We start from the raw sequence: 20,940 nt of genomic DNA on the forward strand, positions 1-20,940 counted from the left end.
GGATTGGGGAGAAGAGAAGTTTGTGGCACAACTTGACTAGAAGAAGGGATCGGTTGGTAGGACATGTTTTGAGGCATCAAGGGATCACAAATTTAGCATTGGAGGGCAGCGTGGAGGGTAAAAATTGTAGAGGGAGACCGAGAGATGAGTACACTAAGCAGATTCAGAAGGATGTAGGTTGCAGTAGGTACTGGGAGATGAAGCAGCTTGCACAGGATAGAGTAGCATGGAGAGCTGCATCAAACCAGTCTCAGGACTGAAGACAACAACAACAAACAATACTCACTAACACTGTAACCTTTTCCTTAGACACTGTCCACAGTGTCACAATTCATTAATGTACTATTTATAGTCTGTGCTTTTGTCTCTCCCCTGTGGACCTCAAGTGCTCATAATAAAACATAATTAGGTAACAAGTGTACAAAACAAATGTGTACATCCCTTTGTGGGCAGTATGTCAATATATTACAACAGAAATCGGGGCAGAGTGGTGGGTGAGGGGGATTGGAGGGGGGGGGGGGGGGGGGAGGGGCACTCCATAGGATAAGTCCGCATCTATGTGTCTTTTGCTAAAAAGTTTGATGTCACCACATTCCAGGGAAGTCAATACATTACTTACTTTCATCCTCCTTAGTAGTAACGTTTTGCATCCAACAACACTACAAAGGACACTTAGAACATTTTCGTCATAGTATGTACATGCAAGTTTGACCACTGCTTCACACAAGTCTGTATTCCTCACTCAACACATGCTAAAAATATGATACATGGACAGTTTTTATTTTTCATTTCACATATGTTAAACACCATTTCCATATACAGTTTTCCTTACATGTCTTTGTATAAGTGCATTAAATTTTATATGACTTGCACAAAGAATTTAAAACATGAGCTAAATTTGCTCCTTGTAACTATACATAATTGTCATTTTAATATTAGCTGATATGTGAAATCTAACACATTCTCTTATATACAAGTTTATACATGAATTTGTCACATCATTTTCAATGTTTGCATAATAGTATTTAAAAACTAGTGAATAACATCTAAGAAGTTGTTTTGCCTTCAAAACTCATAAGGCAATGTTTCCATGACGAGTTACATCATGTTAATTCTCATGGTTAATAAATAATTTATGTTTGCAATTTTTATGATGAGCTATACCCCTCTTTAACTTTTAAACTCATGACATAATCTTTGTTTACATGAATAATTTGCAAAACATGTTACACATCATTAAAATCACTCCAGACCATAACTACTGCAGTGGCACTAGTGCAGCAACTGTAATATATCTTTAGATACAGAAAAACAGTCTTTGTTGCATAAGATAGGTTTATTTAATCTTCCCGTGTGGAATGTTTCACCTGTTCTAGGCATCATCAGACACTCTGGGGAAATTACAACCTGGTACAAGCATAAATTGTTATTAAGGGGAAAAAAATGAAAAAAAAAAAAGACAGAAGGAAGAAAACATCAATTGGACTAAGGAGCACAGGGCCACATTTGTGTTTCATGGGGTGTTTCATGGGGTGGTGAATGGCATAAATTTTATCTCATAAAATATTGCACCATTACTGAGCTTACTGGATAAAAACTCTTGCTAATCATGACTGCAGTGTCAAACGTAATGAAAAGACTCACGGAATCAGGAAGTGGCAGCCAGATAGTCGCAGTTGGCGCCTCATTACATAATTGGTAAAATTCTTCCTACTCATATATGAGGCAAGGAGCTATAAACTCAGCTATTTCAGAGCTGCTATAAAATGAATGTGTGAAATCTCTCTCTCTCTCTCTGTCTCTCTCCCTTTCTGAGGACGGTATCAATACAGAATTACACAATCTGCAGTTTGTAGCATATAAAAATGGTTACAGCCCTTCAATGGTGAACCATTTATAGAATGAATGAAAAAATGCTGTAGTATCTACTATTAATATTTCACTTACATCTGTGGTGTGCAAAGGTACAGGGCATGTGGCTATCCCATTTCTTGGGTCCTTTTCGTACAACTTGGGTAAGATATTTCAGCATACCAATGTTTCTATTGATTTTTTGAAGGGCTGTCCCATGAAATACACACTCCCCCTTAAGGATCAACTTATCAGGAATTTATTCTCCAAGACAGGTGTTTACAAAATATTCCATCGAGTATATCAGTCAAACAGGGATATCTTTCGCTGTTAGGTTTAACAAGCATCTACTGACAAAGAAAGGTCAGGTGAAAAAATTTTCCCCTTTTGACCTGCAAAATCTTCTGGCCATCAGCCCCCAGTTTTAGAAAACTTTAAAAACCTTCTTGTGGCCAACAAAAGCAAGAAACGGAATTTATTGGAAGAGTTAAAAATTTCTAAGCATATATTTTTCAAATTTCTGTATGTAATAAATGAGCAAGTCTGTTTGAAACATCAAACATATTTTGATAAAATGATTCATATCTATAAATTATGCTTGCCACTGATAGTACTTACTGAATATTTTATTTAATCCTCCGAAATCATCTAATTAAATTTTAACATGCCATCTAATGAGCCTTTCCTTACTAAAGCTCCATGGGGCTTTGACACTTGCATGGCAGTTTGGTTGCCGGCATGACAACATGTGCTCAAAGTGTTGTAAATGTTTATGCTTATACCAGTGTGTAGTTTCCCCATATTGTCTGATAATGCCTAGAACAGGTGAAACGTGTTACACGTGAAAATTAAATAAACCTATCTTGTGCAACCAGGACTGTTCTTTCTGTATGAAAACGTTAGATGTCTGGAGTGAAAAAACAGTATACCTATATGCAGTCTGATGATATGAATGAACTACTACCATCATCTCATTTAATTCAAGCATTTGTGATTCCAGATGGCTAACAAAAGGAATAAAGAACTCCACTCTCACATTTCCGACACAAACAAGCATTACTATACTTAGCCATGCCTGTCTCAAATCTACTGTAAGGTGGTCTATGAATCTACAGGGAGTTATTATGAGGAATGGAAAGAAGAATTTATCATCTGCTGCTGAAATCCATACTTTACACATTACATAATAACTGAGCAAAGTCTCTGTGAATACTTCTTTGTGTTTTATGGCAAACTAGTTACTCAGTGTTTGCACTGCTATAGATGAAATTCTAACATCATTGTGTCATACAGGTTTATTAATGACATTTGCCTAGAAGTACCAGTAATGATTGTACTTCACTGTACTTAAATTATACTTTTCAGTGTGGTATACAGTTCCTGTGTACTATCCTATGTATATGTATATAAATGCTTTGGTATGGAAGTTGTGTCAAAAGAAATCTTGAAGACATTCAGCTTAGCTATGATCATGTGAAAAGGTGTCTTCAACACTTGTATTCACAGTTCATATTTGTTACTTGCATTCTTAAATGTGCAGTCCGACCCCCAGCCCCTCCTTTTCTTTCTTTCTTTATTCCATTTTTTTAATAATATGCTAGTACAAGATCTCGACTTCACTCCATGACATTTTACATACTATAACTTCTTTATACTTACACTATCACATTCAAACACATTTATGTATAAATAATTGCTCATATTGTGACGGCAGTTTCTTTTGGTACTAGCTACCTAAATTCTGGTTCTTCTCATTATTGGGACGTGTCCTTGCATCATTCCCTGTAAAAAAACTTATTAAACTTATAAATTAAGTCAATCAAACAATGGAAAATCCAAGATGGAATGTAACAATACTATAAGAAGGAAAGTTGCTACTCACCATGTAGTGGAGTCTGCCCCCCGTAGCTGAGTGGTCAGTGTGACAGAATGTCAATTCTAAGGGCCCGGACTTGATTCCCAGCTAGTTTGGACACTTTCTCTGTTCAGGGACTGGGTGTTGTGTATCAGTTTTGCATGACACTATCACATCACAGGCCTACATTGATGTTTTAAGCACCTTCTTGCTTCCCACTGTTGAAGAGCAATTTTGGGATGGCAATTGCATCTTTCAAGGCGATTGGCACCTGTTCATAATGCATGGCTTGAGGCGGAGTGGTTACATGACAATAACATCCAGTAATGGACTGGCCTGCATCGAGTCCTGATCTAAATCCTATAGCACACCTTTGGGATGCTTTGGAACAATGACTTCATGCCAGGCCTCATCAACCAACATCAATACCTCTCCTCAGTGCAGCACTCCATGAAGAATGGGCTGCCATTACCCAAGAAACCTTCCAGCACCTGATTCAACATATGCCTGCATGAGTGGAAGCTGTCATCAAGGGTAAGGGTGGGCCAACACTGTATTAAATTCCAGCATTACCAATGGAGGGCACCACGAACTTCTAAGTCATTTTCGGCCAGGTGTCTGGATATTTTTGATCATGTACATCTACATCTACATCTACATGATTACTCTGCAATTCACATCATACTATCATACTATCTCTCTACCATTCCGCTCCTGAAAAGCGCGCGGGGAAAACGAACACCTGAACCTTTCTATTCGAGCTCCGATTTCTCTTATTTTACTTTGATGATCATTCCTACCTATGTAGGTTGGGCTCAGCAAAATATTTTTGCATTTGGAAGAGAAAGTTGGTGACTGAAATTTTGTAAATGGATCTTGCCGTGACGAAAAACGTCTTTGCTTTAATGACTTCCATCCCAACTCGCGTATCATATCTGCCACACTCTCTCCCCTATTACCTGATAATACAAAACAAGCTGCCCTTTTTTTCACCCTTTTGATGTCTTCCGTCAATCCCACCTGGTAAGGATCCCACACCGCACAGCATTATTCTAACAGAGGAAGAACGAGTGTAGTGTAAGCTGTCTCTTTAGTGGACTTGTTGCATCTTCTAAGTGTCCTACCAATGAAACACAACCTTTGGCTTGCCTCCCCCACAATATTATCTATGTGGTCTTTCCAACTGAAGTTGTTCGTAATTTTAACACCCAGGTACTTAATTGAATTGACGGCCTTGAGAATTGTACTATTTATCGAGTAATCGAATTCCAACAGATTTCTTTTGTAACTCATGTGGATCAACTCACACTTTCCGTTATTTAGCGTCAACTGCCACCTGCCACACCATACAGCAATCTTTTCTAAATCACTTTGCAACTGATACTGGTCTTCGGATGACCTTACTGGATGGTAAATTACAGTATCATCTGCGAACAACCAAAGAGAACTGCTCAGATTGTCACCCAGGTCATTTATATAGCTCAGGAACAGCAGAGGTCCCAGGACGCTTCCCTGGGGAACACCTGATATCACTTCAGTTTTACTCGATGATTTGCCATCTAGTACTATGAACTGCGACCTTCCTGACAGGAAATCACGAATCCAGTTGCACAACTGAGACGATACCCCATAAGCCCGCAGCTTGATTAGAAGTGAGGAATGGTGTCAAAAGCTTTCCGGAAATCTAGAAATATGGAATCAACTTGAGATCCCCTGTCGATAGCGGCCATTACTTCATGCGAGCAAAGAGTTAGTTGCGTTGCACATGAACGATGTTTTCTGAAACCATGCTGATTACATATCAACAGATCATTTCCTTTGAGGTGATTCATAATGTTTGAATACCGTATATGCTCCAAAACCCTACTGCAAACCGATGTCAATGATATAGGTCTGTAGTTCGATGTATTACTCCTACTACCCTTCTTAAACACTGGTGCGACCTGTGCAATTTTCCAATCTGTAGGTACAGATCTATCGGTGAGCGAGTGGTTGTACATGATTGCTAAATAGGGAGCTATTGTATCAGCATAATCTGAAAGGAACCTAATCAGTATACAATCTGGACCTGAAGACTTGCATGTATCAAGCGATTTGAGTTGCTTCACAACCCCTAAGGTATCTACTTCTAAGAAACTCATGCTAGCAGCTGTTCATGTATCAAATTCTGGAATATTCCATTTGTCTTCCGTGGTGAAGGAATTTCAGAAAACTGTGTTCAATAACTCCGTTTCAGCGGCACAGTTGTTGGTAACAGTACCATCAGCACTGCGCAGCGAAGGTATTGACTGCATCTTGCCGCTTGTGTACTTTACATACGACCAGAATTTCTTCGGATTTTCTACCAAATTTCGAAACAATGGTTTGTTGTGGAACCTATTAAAGGTATCTTGCATTGAAGTCCATGCCAAATTTTGCACCTCTGTAAATTTTATCCAATCTTCGGGACTTCGCATTCTTCTGAACTTCGCATGCTTTTTTGTTGCCTCTGCAACAGCGTTTGAACCTGTTTTGTGTACCATGGGGGATCAGTTCCATCTCTTACAACTTTATGAGGTATGAATCTCTCAATTGCTGTTGCTACCATATCTTTGAACTTGAGCCACATCTCGTCTACATTTGCATAGTCATTTCGGAAGGAATGTAGATTGTCTCTTAGGAAGGCTTCTAGTGACCCTTTATCCACTTTTTTAAATAAAATTATTTTGCGTTTGTTTCTGGTGGATTTGGAAAAAACGGTATTGAGCATAGCTACAACGACCTTGTAATCACTAATCCCTGAATCAGTCATGATGCTCTCTATTAGCTCTGGATTGTTTGTGGCTAAGAGGTCAAGTGTGTTTTCGCAACCATTTACAATTCGTGTGGGTTCGTGGACTAACTGCTCAAAATAATTTTTGAAGAAATCATTTAGGACAATCTTGGAAGATGTTTTCTGCCTACCATTGGTTTTGAACAAGTATTTTTGCCAACATATTGAGGGAAGGTTGAAGTCGTCACCAACTATAACCATATGAGTGGGGTATTTATTTGTAACAAGACTCAAATTTTCTCTGAACTCTTCAGCAACTATATCATCAGAGTCTGGGGGTCGGTAAAAGAGGCCAATTATTAACTTAGTTCGGGTGTTAAGTATAACCTCCACTCATACCAATTAGCACGGGGTATCTACTTTGACTTCACTACAAGATAAACCACTACTGACCGACAAAAACACTCCACCACCAATTCTGCGCAATCTATCTTTCCTGAACACCGTCTGAGACTTCATAAAAATTTCTGCAGAACTTATTTAAGGATTTAGCCAGCTTTCTGTACCTATAATGATTTCAGCTTCTGTGCTTTCTATTAGCACTTGAAGCTCAAGGACTTTCCCAGCACAACTACAACAATTTACAACTACAATTCCGGCTGTTCCTTGATCCAAGAACGTCCTGTATTTGTCATGCATCCTTTGAGATTGCAGCCCCTCCCATACTTTCCCGAGGCCTTCTAACCTAAATAACTGCCTAGTCCACGCCACACAGCCTCCGCTACCCGCATAGCCGCCAGCTGAGAGTAGTGAACTCCTGACCTATTCAGCGAAACCCGAAACCCCACCACACTATGGCGCAAGTCAAGTAGTGTACATCTTAGTGGCATAATGTGTTGTTATAATTATTAACATGTATGCCACTATCTGACCTGGTACTGTAATCAAGGACATATTTGTTTTGAGGGAAAAGGTTTTCTTTTTTCAATATACTTTTTGATGTTTGATACTTGTTGATCATCCATTTTATGATATACAATGATGTAGGACTTGTCATATGTTGATACAAAAAACTTAAATAATAGTTTGTGTGTACAAATAACCAAATACATGAACCACCAAATACATACCCAATAAATCCAGTAACACATGGCTAAGCTTAACTCAAGTTTTGGATGTCTTTAAATTCATAAAATTCATGAACTCATAAACACTGCAAAAGCTTTCACTTAGAGGCATTTTCTTAAGATCATTTTTACCATTTTGCAGCTTTAATATTGTTTTAATTCTAACGGGAAGCATACTGAAAAGAATTTTGAGATGATATACTATACTTTTATGATACTGGGCTTTCTTAAGTACTTCTCTATGAGAGGTCACGAATAACCTTCTGTTCTTTGAATATTTCTCTACTGGACTCTGTAGGTGCCACCTGTTTTATAATTCTTATTGCTCGTTTTTGAATAGTAAAAAAAGAGTGTTTTGCTGAACTTGAAATACCCCAGAACAATTCACCATATGGCAGAGGACTATGCATGAGTGCATAATAGGCACTCATGACTGTTTCTTCACTGCAGGTATTTTTGAGAATTCTATATATGTAACAGCATTTACTGTATTTTTTATAGAGGCATTCTATACATTTATCCCATTCAAAATGCTCATCTAACTGAATTTATAAAATTTAATAATTGAGGTTGTAGTATTTTATGTTCACCTAACTTTACTATTATGTTAGGGTTTACTTTATTTGATGTGTGCCTGAAATTCTGCCATTTCGCTTTCTTCTCATTAACAAAAGTAGACTGTTATCTCTAAACCATTTAATTGCTTCTTTAGTTGTTATTTCTATTTTTTAAGTCAGTCACATTGGGAGCTTCAATAAAGAGATTAGTATTGTCAGCAAACAGTACAGTGTAAGCTTGTGTTAAATAACTTGGGAAGTCATTTATGAATATCAAGAACAACAGCGGTCACAACACCAATCTTTGGTGTACTCCTTGAGTAAATTTCTCATATTCAGAAAAATAAGACTTACCTTCATGAACTATTTCTACTTTGTTGTATTTATCAGATAAGTATGATTAAAACCCCATATGAGCAGTGCCACAGACATCACAGCAGTATAGTTTGTCAAGCAAAATTTTATGATCAATAACATCAAATGCCTTAGACAAATCTAAAAACAATCCACAGGTTACTTCTTTGTGATCAATGGAATTTAGAACAAGTTTCAGGAAAATATATATAGGAGTTTCAGCCAATCTATTCTTTTCTAAAACCATTTTGTTCACTGGCAAATATTCCACCTTTGTTCAAAAAAGTAGAGAGTCTTTCATATGTTAGTCTTTAAAAAAATTTTGAGAAACAAGGCAACTTTGATAAAGGTCTCTAGTTTTTTTTACATCATAAGGATCACTGTTTTTATACAATTATTTCATTATTGATAGCTTAAGTTCTCATGGGAAAGCACCAGTGCTGAAAGAAGCATTAATTATATCAACAAACAAAGATACAATATGTTTACTTGTGTTTAATTACTTCATCTGGGATGCCATCTGGACCACACAACAATTTATTTTTTAGTTTGCTGATTACATTTTCTGTGTCTTGTACTGTTACAGGAAACAAAAACATTTTTTTGGGATTTCCTGAGATGTTATGATTAGCCTTATATGACTTTGGTTTTATAAGATTTTGTACTTGTATAGTGACTATTGAATATAGTGGAAATATGTAAAGGATGATTTATAGTTTTGCCCTTGCTTTGAACAACAATGTTGGTTTTTGTTTAACTTCTGCCTAAGTTTGTCTTTATCACATTCTGAACTGTGTTCATTTTTTTGTTACCCTTCTTTTTGTTGATACACTCCTGGAAATGGAAAAAAGAACACATTGACACCAGTGTGTCAGACCCACCATACTTGCTCCAGACACTCCGAGAGGGCTGTACAAGCAATGATCACACGCACGGCACAGTGGACGCACCAGGAACCGCGGTGTTGGCCGTCGAATGGCGCTAGCTGCGCAGCATTTGTGCACCGCCGCCGTCAGTGTCAGCCAGTTTGCCGTGGCATACGGAGCTCCATCACAGTCTTTAACACTGGTAGCATGCCGCGACAGCGTGGACGTGAACCGTATGTGCAGTTGACGGACTTTGAGCGAGGGCGTATAGTGGGCATGCGGGAGGCCGGGTGGACGTACCGCCAAATTGCTCAACACGTGGGGCGTGAGGTCTCCACAGTACATCGATGTTGTCGCCAGTGGTCGGCGGAAGGTGCACTTGCCCGTCGACCTGGGACCGGACCGCAGCGACGCACGGATGGACGCCAAGACCGTAGGATCCTACGCAGTGCCGTTGGGGACCGCAAAGCCACTTCGCAGCAAATTAGGGACACTGTTGCTCCTGGGGTATTGGTGAGGACCATTCGCAACCGTCTCCATGAAGCTGGGCTACGGTCCCGCACACCGTTAGGCCGTCTTCAGCTCACGCCCCAACATCGTGCAGCCCGCCTCCAGTGGTGTCGCGACAGGCGTGAATGGAGGGACGAATGGAGACGTGTCGTCTTCAGCGATGAGAGTCGCTTCTGCCTTGGTGCCAATGATGGTCGTATGCGTGTTTGGCGCCGTGCAAGTGAGCGCCACAATCAGGACTGCATACGACCGAGGCACACAGGGCCAACACCCGGCATCATGGTGTGGGGAGCGATCTCCTACACTGGCTGTACACCTCTGGTGATCGTCGAGGGGACACTGAATAGTGCACGGTACATCCTAACCGTCATTGAACCCATCGTTCTACCATTTCTAGACCGGCAAGGAAACTTGCTGTTCCAACAGCACAATGCACGTCCGCATGTATCCTGTGCCACCCAACGTGCTCTAGAAGGTGTAAGTCAACTACCCTGGCCAGCAAGATCTCCAGATCTGTCCCCTGTTGAGCATGTTTCAGACTGGATGAAGCGTCGTCTCACGCGATCTGCACGTCCAGCACGAACGCTGGTCCAACTGAGGCGCTAGGTGGAAATGGCATGGCAAGCCGTTCCACAGGACTACATCCAGAATCTCTACGATCGTCTCCATGGGAGAATAGCAGCCTGCATTGCTGCGAAAGGTGGATATACACTGTACTAGTGCCGACATTGTGCATGCTCTGTTGCCTGTGTCTATGTGCCTGTGGTTCTGTCAGTGTGATCATGTGATGTATCTGACCCCAGGAATGTGTCAATAAAGTTTCCCCTTCCTGGGACAATGAATTCATGGTGTTCTTATTTCAATTTCCAGGAGTGTATATATTCATTTATGAAATTTGTTATTAACAATCCGAACGAATTCAAAAGTAGTAGCAGTATACATGGCTACAACACTAAGAGAAAGGATGATCTTCACTACTCAAGGTTAAATCTTTAAATCTAACTTTGGCTCATAAGGGGGTAAATTATGTTGCCACAAAAGTCTTTGGTCACTTACCTAATAGCATCAAAAGTCTGACAGATAGCCATAAAAAAAAAAAAAAAAAAAAAAAAAAAAAAAAAAAAAAAAAAAAAAAAAAAAAAGAGAGAGAGAGAGAGAGAGAGTGTGTCATGTAATATGTTGTCTAATGTAATATCTTGTATAGACACCTTTTATTAACCTGACATGTTCCACATCATTATGAAGTGTCGTATTCATGATCTATGGGACAAGTACTAATCCAATCTAATCTCTAATCTAAACTGACCAGAACTGGTTGAGAAACGCCTTCTCAAATTCGTTAAATGTTTTGCATGTTTCTGCTGCGTTCTATGTCCAGAGTGATGCGTCACCGGAAGAGTGTGAAACCACAAACTGGATTTTCTGTTCCTCCATCCAAGACTTTGGAAGAACACTTGTCAAGTTTCTAATAAAAACTACGGGATGAATATTCTTTTTACTCTCCTCATTGAATACCTGGAATTGGCGGTGTTTAATCAAGCTCTTTTCATGCATTAAGGTACTGAAGTGCATGGAGTTGTTGTCATTAGCATGCAGGGTACTGACTTTATTGCTGGTACACCCTGCTTCATAATTTGGATTTCTTGGTGAAACAAACTGCTGGGGTAATACAGATTGATAACTGAAACTTGGTCTATTTATGCACCACAGTAGAGGTTGCTGGCAAATGTTCAATGTTCTTTTGTCTGTCAGTACCAGCATCCTCATTGCTGTGTACTGACGTTGTTTCAAGATTGTGATTTTCAATGTTCAATGTCTTGGCTACTTCTGTTCGGGCTTGTTTCTGTACTTCTGTGGGGATATCATTCTGTGTTGACTCTACAGTAGTGGTCAAAGCTTTGAACTGCATTTCTAACTTATCTACTTCAGTTCAAAGATTATTCAACTGAGTTGGTATATTTGCGAACGGTTTAATAATTTTTTAAAATTCATTTATTGCTTACACCATGGCTCCAACATGGATAGAAAGTTATGTAACTTCTACAATGATCCGTAACACAATATGATGAAATGAAAAATCTTAGTCCTACAGATTACAAAGTATAAAACATAGTAAATTAAATATGAAATGGTCATATAACCTAGAGAGTTAAATATAAGCAGTTAACATTAAAAATTTACATATGTGACAAGAATGTACAGCTTAATGTTCAATTTATATGATAATACATTTTGTTTTGTTTTGTTTTTTATTATGTTGGCAGCAGTGGGTGGCCAGAAATGTGTTTTGCTCATTGTTATCGTTTATGTGATGGCGTGCTGATGTTCTCAGGTTGAAGGGAAGAACTTGTTGTCAATGTAAGTACTACTTTAAATAATTTGAAAATTATCAAAATATTAACAAAAAATGATAGTGAAATAGGAAGGCTTGCTGGTTGTTATGGATTAATAGTGGAAATGTGGTTAATTTTTAAATGAGATCCCCACTTCTATCTCTAATAATAACCACAGAAAGATAAAAATTTAGGCCGATATTTTTTACTGAAATTTTCGATTTTGAAAATGACAGCAAACTTGGGGTGACTTGGAACAGGTCGTTGATTGGCAGAAACCTTTCATTAGACTTAACTAAAGCGCATTAAAATGAAGTTATTGGTGTTTCTTATACACATTGGAGTCATTGTTAGTATTTGCTTATTGTTTTATGGTTAGGTTAAAGGGTTAGGTTAGGTTATGTTAGGTTACATCACATTTGATATTACTGTGTACTTGTTTATCAATGTGTTTGGTTTTACAGTATAGTTTGAAAAACATATTACTTTAAATATCTACAAGAAAACTGTTGATGTTGTTGCAGATGCCTAGAGAGTATATTAGGAAGGTTGGTGGTAGACCTTACAAACTATATGTTACGGAGAATCTTGCAAAAGCTGTGGGAGATATTCAATCTAAAACTTTGTCTTTAAGACAAGCAGCTGATAAGTATGGTGTCCCCAAGAGCTTTATTCAGAGATGGGTATCATCAGCAAAAGACTCTTCACCCAAGAAAGCTGATGGCCAAACTTCTCTCAGTTCTCGTGAGGAAGACCTCATCGTGAGCAATTTGGTAACTGTGAGTGAGTGGGGTTTTCCTTTGACTTCAATGGATATTACAGTAATTGTCAAACAATATCTAGACAGGCTGGGAAAAGAGTGAAAAAGTTTAATAACAACCTTCCAGGACGGGACTGGATTGTGTCTTTCCTAAAAAGACAAGCAAATTCTGTCTGAGTGATGGTGTATGAATATCAAAAGACCACGTGCTAAAATTGACCAAACAATGATGCAAGAATATTTTTCTGAACTTCAAAATAGTTGAGATGGCATTCCTCCTGAAGCAATAATCAATTATGATGAAACCAACATTACTGACGATACTGGAGTTAAAAGGGTCATTGGCCGAAGAGGATCGAAGCGTGTGTATCATATAATGGACATTTCAAATAGAAGTATTAATGTCATGTTCTGTGGCACAGCTAGTAGTTTATGCTGCATCGCATGTGTATGAAACTTGGAGGCAGGGCGGCCCAAAAGGTGCACTTTATGGTTGTTCAAAAAAAACTTCCTGGTTTAACGAAATTATGTTTTCAGATTGGTTCGAAGGAATCATACTTCCATATGTGAAAAAGTTGCCCAAAGAAGTGCTGAAGGCTGTAACAGGAGATAACTTGTCCAGTCATATCTCCATAAATGTTTTCCAGAAGTGCAGGGAGCATAACATTAAATTTATATTACTGCCACCCAATTCAACACATCTGTGCCAACATCCTGACGTGGCTTACTTCTGTCCACTGAAAGCTGAGTGGCGCAAAGTTTTAGAAGAATGGAAGCTGAAGAATCAGGGTCATATTACGAAGGACAAATTTCCTGCAGCACTGAAGAAGACGCACAATGTTATGAATTACAATGACCAAACGAGACACAACTTAAAAGCCGGATTCAAGAAAACTGGAATTTTTCCATTCGATCCACAACAGGTCTTGAAACTCATTCCCAAAACTACTGAAAATGAAGGTGACTCTCAAACACTGGACAATGCATTTCGTACATTTTTGCGTGAATTGTTCAGAAAGGAGACACAGCCAATTCGTGTGAGACGAAAGAGACTTTCTGCTCCATCCGGTAAAAGCATTTCAAATGTAGATTTGAATTATCTTGATGACTCATGCTCTCACGGCAATAGTGACAGTTATGCTCCCTTACTACCTTCAACTTCTAAGCCTTCTGCTGAATACAATTTAAGATCAGAGAGTGAAAAATATCCGAGCTATGATAATGACACAGATGATCATCTTTCAACTGATGAATACAATGAGCACACAGATGCTGCAATTAGAGAAACTAATACACCTGTACTTTCACTTCAGAGGATGAGTTAAATGAAGGAGACTTCATTTCTGTAATGTTTAACTATGTTGGACGAACATCACAGATTGTTCTGAAAACATTCATACGGAAAATATTGGCCATAAAAGATTGCAAAGTGAAAACTTCATTTATGAGAAAGTCCCAGAAGCAATCAGACATTTATGTTTTTCCAAATGTAGAAGACATTCAAGAAGTTTCTATTTCACAATTTCTGTGCAAACTTGTTCCCCTCTTTGTTCGTCGTGGTCGTTACAAGTTCCCGTATGAAACTGTAGAGCACCTAATGTGAAAAAAATCTAATTATGAAAAAATCTAATTACTCTAATTAAAATAACATGAAACAATTCATTTTTGTACTTTTATATATGTGAAACACTATTTTCAGACAATAAATATCATAAAAATTTCTTTTGATTCTTTTATAACTTTTCAAGATTTGTTTTTAATTTTAATAGATCATAATTTTCATTATTTCATCTTAAAAGACACTAAAATTGGTGTCACATATTTAAAATGAAAAAAGAAAAACATTTTTACTGTCCCCAGGAACCTCTTTGGTGAGGTGAATGCAGTTTTGTGGGAATTATTTGTAGGTATCCCAAGTCACCCCACATGTCCCAAGTCACCCCACCCTGCGGGTTGACTTGGTACACCAACAAAAAATTAAATAAAAACAAATGACCGAATTTAGGGTAATACCTATTCCTTTCATAAGTTGCATGGGCTCTGAGAAATAGCTAAGGAAACACAAAAAGTGCCCCAAGTCATCCTTTTTTACGGAAATGATAGCATTATATGCACGTTCCTATTAATGGAAAACTTATCAATGCTGGTGTTACTGGACCTGGAGTTTTTACAGGACAGAGAGGCTATAATAGATCTCGCCCGGGGAACATGTGTACCTAAGTACCGGCATCGACCAATAATGCTGAAGGTGAATCGGGCGTTTGGTGTGAGCCTTCCGCTGACAAGACAATAAGGTGTATCTGTTGGTAAATAAAAATTGTTGAAGTTAGAGTATGATCACCCACAAAAGTGTCATACTAATAGAAACAACATTTCGCATTGACGCTTCACAGACTGGACAATTAATAAAACTGATATCCAGATAGCATGAAGTATTTACAGATCGACCAGGTATCATAAAAGATTATGTTTATGATATGGAAGTCTATCCCCATAAGGCCTATTGTAGAGCTCATACTGGGTCCCCTGAACAACGAAAAATGTATTAATGAAGGGAATCCGAAAAATGCTGAACTGGGGAATTGCTGAAACATCAAATTCACGATATAGTAGCCATTTGCTGGGCATAAAATGGGTAGAATACCTAAATAGTTTCAGGGAAATCTACAGTAATTTACCACACATATCAACTAGTTTTTCACCATGTGAACTAATGAACGAACAAGAGAACAAAGTAAATGAATGGGCTAATGCCATACCAAAGGTCCAAGAAGAAAAAAATAACACATCAGGAGAAAATGGATTTGGCATTACAGAATATAAGTAGCCAAGAAGAACTCTGCAAGGCGAAATTTGATAAAAAAAAACTTACTAACAAACAGGAATACGGTGTCGAAGAATTAGTATTGCTAAGAACGCATCCCAAGGCATTGCTAATCAAAAGGACCACCTAAAATAATTTCAATTCCACATCACGTATGTCATGTACTAGAAAATGTCAGTAGGGCAACCAGGCCTAAAATGAAATACTAGGATAAAATGACACACCACTTGTTTCTCGAATAGATTGGTACTCAGCTTTAAATCTAGTGTAGTGCGCAATTCATAAAGTGGTCGTAGTGGTACTGTATTAATGGCGTGCGCCTCTTGTGTTTATATTCCGCGCTAGAGCTCAAAGACGTAATAAACAGGTGTTGATCTAATATCGGGAAGTCACATAATGCTCTAAACACTTGCTTTATTATATTGTTATAAAAATGTAAGTTAAGGTCATGGAACCGTATTCTTTTCGTTGTTTGTTGACTACAAAGTTTTGTTGATAGACATAAGCTAGCCATGCGTCTGTTGTTCCGAGTACAAAATGGCTGTCCAGGTTACTTGGGTGTACTGAAACATTGGGTCATTTTACCCATATATAGTGTGCCATTTCACCCTGGCAAATAAATCGTATATTTTGAATGTTTATTGTTGTATTTACGTATAACATTAATTATAATTTACTAAGAACAACGAAACAGTGTTAATAAGATAATGCAATTACATATAGTAAATGTTTTATACACAGAAATATTTGTAGGCTTAGGTTATAACTAATGGCTGATCACTGGAGCAGACAAATACTTGGGACGATTCATCCCTACATTTTCTAAGAGACTAGAAACATTGCTGGTCGATCACATAAAAGATTTAGAATCCCGAATGTTTGGTCTTACATGTAACGTTATACGAAATTATCTTTTCAGTTATCAGAGCAAAATAGAATGCCTCACAATGGAATGGCAGGCTGGGATTGGCTTAGGGGATTTCGAAAGAGAAATCCAGACATTTCTCTCAGAAAACCAGAGCCCACTTCAGCAGCTAGAGCCCAGTCTTTTAACAAACCGCAAGTAGAAACGTTTTTTAACATTCTTCAACAAACATTACAGAAAAATTATATTGAGTCTGCTATGTTGACGAATCAGCACTTTCAACAGTGCAGAAACCTCAAAAAATGTTTGCGGCAACTGGTAAAAAATAAGTTGGGACAATCACCAGTGCAGAGAGAGGACAGCATGTTACTGTTATATGCTCTGCAATCTATTGGTTATGACCTGTAGATTAAAACTGAAGAAACTGCAAAAATGTGGGAAATTAAGGAGATGGGACCTGGATAAACTGAAAGAACCAGAGGTTGTACAGAGTTTCAGAGAGAGCATAAGGGAACAATTGACAGGAATAGGGGAAAGAAGTACAGTAGAAGAAGAATGGGTAGCTCTGAGGGATGTAGTAGTGAAGGCAGCAGACGATCAAGTAGGTACAAAGACGAGGGCTGCTAGAAATCCTTGGGTAACAGAAGAAATATTGAATTTAATTGATGAAAGGAGAAAATATAAAAATGCAGTAAATGAAGCAGGCAAAAAGGAATACAAACGTCTGAAAAATGAGATCGACAGGAAGTGCAAAATGGCTAAAAAGGGATGGCTAGAGGACAAATGTAAGGATGTAGAAGCTTATCTCACTAGGGGTAAGATAGATACTGCCTACAGGAAAATTAAAGAGACCTTTGGAGAGAAGAGAACCACGTGTATGAATATCAAGAGCTCAGATGGCAGCCCAGTTCTAAGCAAAGAAGGGAAGGTAGAAAGGTGGAAGGAGTATATAGAAGGTTTATACAAGGGCGATGTACTTGAGGACAATATTATGGAAATAGAAGAGGATGTAGATGAAGACGAAATGGGAGATATGATACAGCGTGAAGAGTTTGACAGAGCACTGAAAGACCTGAGTCGAAACAAGGCCCCCGGAGTAGACAACATTCCATTAGAACTACTGACGGCCTTGGGAGAGCCAGTCCTGACAAAACTCTACCAGCTGGTGAGCAAGATGTATCAGACAGGCGAAATACCCTCAGACTTCAAGAAGAATATAATAATTCCAATCCCAAAGAAAGCAGGTGCTGACAGATGTGAAAATTACCGAACTATCAGTTTAATAAGCCACGGCTGCAAAATACTAACGCGAATTCTTTACAGACGAATGGAAAAACTGGTAGATGCAGACCTCGGGGAGGATCAGTTTGGATTCCGTCGAAATGTTGGAACACGTGAGGCAATACTGACCTTACGACTTATCTTAGAAGAAAGATTAAGAAAAGGCAAACCTACGTTTCTAGCATTTGTAGACTTAGAGAAAGCTTTTGACAATGTTGACTGGAATACTCTTTTTCAAATTCTAAAGGTGGCAGGGGTAAAATACAGGGAGCGAAAGGCTATTTATAATTTGTACAGAAACCAGATGGCAGTAATAAGAGTCGAGGGGCATGAAAGGGAAGCAGTGGTTGGGAAAGGAGTGAGACAGGGTTGTAGCCTCTCCCCGATGTTATTCAATCTGTATATTGAGCAAGCAGTAAAGGAAACAAAAGAAAAATTTGGAGTAGGTATTAAAATTCATGGAGACGAAGTAAAAACTTTGAGGTTCGCCGATGACATTGTAATTCTGTCAGAGACGGCAAAGGACTTGGAAGAGCAGTTGAACGGAATGGATAGTGTCTTGAAAGGAGGATATAAGATGAACATTAACAAAAGCAAAACGAGGATAATGGAATGTAGTCAAATTAAATCGGGTGATGCTGAGGGAATTAGATTAGGAAATGAGACACTTAAAGTAGTAAAGGAGTTTTGCTATTTAGGAAGTAAAATAACTGATGATGGTCGAAGTAGAGAGGATATAAAATGTAGACTGGCAATGGCAAGGAAAGCGTCTCTGAAGAAAAGAAATTTGTTAACATCGAATATAGATTTATCTATCAGGAAGTCGTTTCTGAAAGTATTTGTTTGGAGTGTAGCCATGTATGGAAGTGAAACATGGACGATAACTAGTTTGGACAAGAAGAGAATAGAAGCTTTCGAAATGTGGTGCTACAGAAGAATACTGAAGATAAGGTGGATAGATCACGTATCTAATGAGGAGGTATTGAATAGGATTGGGGAGAAGAGAAGTTTGTGGCACAACTTGACTAGAAGAAGGGATCGGTTGGTAGGACATGTTTTGAGGCATCAAGGGATCACAAATTTAGCATTGGAGGGCAGCGTGGAGGGTAAAAATCGTAGAGGGAGACCGAGAGATGAGTACACTAAGCAGATTCAGAAGGATGTAGGTTGCAGTAGGTACTGGGAGATGAAGCAGCTTGCGCAGGATAGAGTAGCATGGAGAGCTGCATCAAACCAGTCTCAGGACTGAAGACAACAACAACAACCTACAGGATCACTGGGCTGCCTGGTGAGTCCGGCTGGATGACAGGAGATTCATTTCTCACTTGGCGTAAACATTTTCAAAAGTATGCAAATGGAAGCAAAGATAACAAGGTTTTATTACTATTAGATGGACATAGTACGCATAAAGGCTCAGAAGTAGTCACTTACGTGAGAGAGAACGGCATAATTATGATTTCTTTCCCTCCTTATTGCACACACAAGCTGCAACCTCTAGATGTATGTTCCTATGGTCCCCTGAAGACTTACTAAGATCAGTCCGCCACAATGTGGTTAAAAAATCATCCTGGAAGAGTCATAACTCAATTTCAGGGAGCTGAAATATTTTGGGAAGCATATGGGAAAGCTGCTACTATTTGTAATGCCTTAGGTGGTTTCAGGAAAACCAGAATTTGACCGTTCAACCCACAAATATTTCCGGAGCATAAATTTTTGCCTTCTTTAGTAACAAACAGTGATGAAGAGCGCGAAAGACTGTCAATGGAGAAGTTACAGTGGAGAATATAGTTGAGCCAACACATTCAGAAGAACAACGTATCCAGAATGACTCGACTTCAAAAGAAGACGTTACACTTCCATACGGTTCTAATGAAAATAGTGAGAATAGCCCAAATACCCCTCTACCAGACCCAACATACCCGAGTTTCAGCACAGGTTACATTACCAGTCCCATCAGCTTCTGGGTCTTATGTTCGAAGCAAAAGAAAATAGGATGGTTCCCAAATTTTAACCAGTAGTCCATAACTATTAAATTTACAAGCAAAGGTTGCGGGAAAGCGAGCATTAGAAGAGAGAAAAGCGGGAAGAAATGCAAAAAGACAGCTGACATTCAGGTATGAAAGTGAAGACGAAGCAGATATTTTGGGTGGGGATACTGACGAGGACGATGCTCCCTGTATTCACTGCAACGACCTTTTTAGTCGTTCTAAGCCTAGGGAGACTTGGCTGCGGTCTGTAAAATGTGCCATGTGGACACATGCTGAATTCACAGGTCTTCCTAGGACAGCTAAGAGATTTGTATGTGACGTATGCAAAGACTGAATACTTTATAACATGGTATTTTTACTAGGGAAAATGACCTACACGTGTTTTATTTTACGCCCATTAACTAGGGTAAAATGAAGCACTGAAGTAATTTTGCAATGCTAATTTTCTGCAAAAATATTTTCTTTTTTAAAATACCTTGTGTACCAAAACATGTGTTTGTTACTTATCTTCGTGTTTGCAACTTTGTACAAACAAATATAAATAAATATCGAGTACAGACTCAGTTTTGCTTAGGGTGTGTTATTTTAGGCCAGGTTCCACTACAGGGAACCTAAAAGGACTGTATTATCGTAGAAACATTAAGAAATATTTGCAGTAGGAAACCACTTTTGTGTCCCTTTAAAGAGAATAAATACGTTCAGTGCAAATGTAAATATGTAAACAGTAGTTACCGTGAAAATGTTATCATAAGTAATTTCATGGATTTAATGTACTAGTCTGTAAGCTCACACGTCAGTAGCTACACTGTAACAAGCTCATTTACTAGATACAAGTTAGTGTAAATGCTATCTCAGTAAACATAATTTTCTTGTCTTTTCTATGTAGGTTATAGAAATTGCCAATATATATACTATGTTTATTCATGTACGGGGGTAAATGAGCGATGAATGTTTCTATGAACCCCACCTATGTAAACGCACACACGTGACGGATGTTAATTGCGTGTGAGTTCGGGT

The sequence above is a fragment of the Schistocerca gregaria genome, chromosome 3 (assembly GCF_023897955.1).
Source record: "Schistocerca gregaria isolate iqSchGreg1 chromosome 3, iqSchGreg1.2, whole genome shotgun sequence".
Taxonomy (NCBI): Eukaryota; Metazoa; Arthropoda; class Insecta; order Orthoptera; family Acrididae; genus Schistocerca; species Schistocerca gregaria.